The sequence below is a fragment of the Sinocyclocheilus anshuiensis genome, unplaced genomic scaffold, assembly GCF_001515605.1.
Source record: "Sinocyclocheilus anshuiensis isolate Anshui unplaced genomic scaffold, SAMN03320099.WGS_v1.1 scaffold1457, whole genome shotgun sequence".
Taxonomy (NCBI): domain Eukaryota; kingdom Metazoa; phylum Chordata; class Actinopteri; order Cypriniformes; family Cyprinidae; genus Sinocyclocheilus; species Sinocyclocheilus anshuiensis.
The window spans coordinates 185,771-188,969 of record NW_015549662.1 but is presented as its reverse complement, the minus strand read 5'-3'; the positions used below and the strand labels follow the sequence as shown (position 1 = coordinate 188,969).

At 28.2% G+C, this 3,199-nt stretch overlaps 1 protein-coding gene across 1 annotated transcript in view; it reads right to left on the bottom strand.

The window, feature by feature from the left end:
- The window catches only part of LOC107660294 (collagen alpha-1(XXIV) chain-like), a 122,610-nt gene that overhangs the window by 93,664 nt on the left and 25,747 nt on the right, over nucleotides 1-3,199 (bottom strand). The gene's annotated exons all lie outside the window — the stretch shown is intronic.

The following is a 3,199-nucleotide window of genomic DNA, read 5'->3' as shown; positions in this document are numbered from 1 at the left end:
AAAGTTGGGTTGAAACAACCCAGCATTTTTTAGAGTGTACACAAACACAAATCTACAATATACAGTCTTTCTCCTCTTGAAAATTGAGAAAAAATACTGATGACATCATCCTGCACTACACAGAATGTTGTCCAATCAAATGCGCTCTAGGATGAGAATGTCCCTCCCCCTGAAACTGACTCGCAAATAGCAAGCCAACATTAATGGCAGCCATGTAACTAACGCTTTGAATTAAAAATAATGAAAAAAAAAGTGAAATATTTTTAAAGCTAACTGAAAAAAAGACAAAAGAGCATAAAATTACTAAAAATTAAACCGAAATGAAAATGAAAACTGAAAATATGAAAAAAAAACACTCAAATAAAAAATAAAATATTTAAGAAAAAAAAAACTAATAAAAATGGAAAAAGCACATAGCAAAATATATTTTTTTTTAACTTCAATTAAAAATACAAAAATTAAAACTAAATGAAAAAAAAATTAAATGAAAAAATAAATGAAATGAAATTAAATTACAATTGAAAAATAAAAAAAATGAAAATGAAAGAAAAAACTACTAAAATGGCTAAAGCAATTGCAAAAAAAATAAATAAAAAAGAAATGAAATGGAAAAATAAATGAATTTTAAAAAGCAAAAACTAATAAACATGACACATGTAAAATAAAATACAAATTATTCAAATGAAAACTGAAAATATGAAAATAAAAGTGGATTCAAAATATTAAAACTAAAAACTATTAAAAAACTAAAACTGAATTAAATAAATGAAAACTATCTAGAAATATTTTAAAATCATGTATATATATACACAGTCAATTGATTACAAAAATTCAACTAATTAATCACACATTTTTTCTAAAATTAAAAAAATTTGATTAATCCCACCTAAAATTAAAGTTTTTAAATATACTTTTACATTGTGATAATTTCACATTCAATCTTCAAATTAATGTAGAAACAACATAAAGACAGTACATTTTTTAATATTTCTTTAGTGGCATCTTTTTTTATGTCTGAATGCGAGTATCACTGATACCAATACTACTGATGTCTCTATGAAATAGTTTTTTCCCCTAATATTAAACCATTGACTATAGCCGTTCAACATTACAGTAGCTATAATTGAGAGCTATCAATTTTCACATTTATTAGACTTTAAAAAATAACTTCTAGCAAGTAGGAAATATACAGAAATTGAATAAAGTTATCAAACACTAAATTCTAGATTAAGTGTAGATGAATTTTAAAGCTCTTTTGTTCTTTGATGAACAGACGTCACAGCAGCTGGTTATCAGGTTATTTTGGCTGCTTTAAGAGCTGCCGCTGCTGAATTTCACGGATCTGACACGCATCGTAGTTTCTCATAACTCTTTACCTTTTCTGACCCCCTGCAGCTCTTAAAGTCTCTATAATGAGCTGAGGAGTGAGGAATCATTGTCAGTGCTGAAGATTCCCACTGACACACACGTCTCATCACTATGACAGACACGATTGTTGGACCTTTTTTTCCACTTCTGGAAAAACCCCCACAGGTTCATCACCTTTCAGGACACACCTGCCTCTTGATGTTGCACCTTCACACACACGTCGTTCACGTAACGTCACCACTGAACGGCACCAGGTTAAGTCAAAGGTTCAGTCCAGCGGAGTATATCATCTTTACCAAGAACACAGGGGTGAAAGGTCACGGACGAACCCTTGAGGAGTTTGAACCTGCAACCTTTCAGCTAACTCTATGAAAACCATCGCAACAAGTTTGACTGAATGCCGACCCCTCTGACATCACGAACACATCACTCTACCGTTAACAAGTCACGTATTTTACAAGAAGCATCACATTTCTAGCAGGGCTATTAGAACTCTAAAATAAAACCATTAAAAAAGAAAAAGAAAAAAAGAACAATTTCGTAACTTAAAATAAAATTAATTTAATAAAAAAAATCAGCTACTTAAAGTAACATTTCTCATTTTAATTTAGTTGAACTAAAGTACTAAAATAACTAAAACTTATAACTAAAAATAATAAAAACTATACAGACGCATTTAAAAAAAATTATGCTAATAATAAAAAACAAAACAATAAACGCACTATAAAATTACCACAATTTTCACTAAAATTAAAGTGAAAACGGATTAAAAAAAAAAACTTTACATAAAATGATAATATAAAATGATAATATATTATAATATATAATTTAATGAAAATAAAAATTCTAAAACTATAATAGTATATCAATGATACCAAAAAATTCTAAAAATTCTAAAACTATAATAGTATATCAATGATACCAAAAAACACTGATCTAAAATAGCTTGTTATGAATGCTAAATTAAAATGTTAATTAATTGTTATATCGAGGGATAGCTTACCTCGGAATGTCGCTACTGACCAATCAGAATCAAGTATTCCACAGAGCCGTGTAATAAAGACACATAAAAAATTTATAAATATGACAAACATACAACAACATTACCAAACCTTTAACTAATATTAAAGCGAAAACCGAAAATACAAAATAAATCTTTATATAAAATTATATAATATAATTTTATAGAAATAAAAATTCTAAATGCCAACAAAAACTATAATAGTATATCACTGACACCAAAAAACACTGATCTAAAGCAGCTTGTTATGAATGTTAAATAAAAATTTAAAATTAAATGTTAATTAAAAAGTGTTAATAAAAATAAACCTGCTGCTCTGGGAACCACTGATGAAATGGAAACTATTAAAACTGAAAGTAGGAAAAACTTAAATCAAAATATTTTAAAAAGCTGATTTAAAATATTAATTAAACCTAAAAGTGAAATAAAAATAAATGAAAACTAGTTAGAAATTTTTTTAAAAGCAAAATCTAATAAACAAGACAAAAGCATATAAAATTACAAAAAAAAAACATTTAAAATACAAAACTGAAAATGAGAAAATAAAAGCTGACTGAAAATATGAATAAAAATGAATTAAAAAGTGTAAATAAAGGCGCTGCTCTGGGAATTACTGCGATGACGTCGATTTATTTGAGGTCAAAGTGAGTCCATCTGTTAAACAGCCCTGAATAAACCTGCAGCTCTCAACCAGGTGTGCTTTACATTTCTCCATGTTCTGACTCATGGATTCACACACACACACACACGCACACGCACACGCACACACACACGCACACACACACACACACACACACACACACACAGACA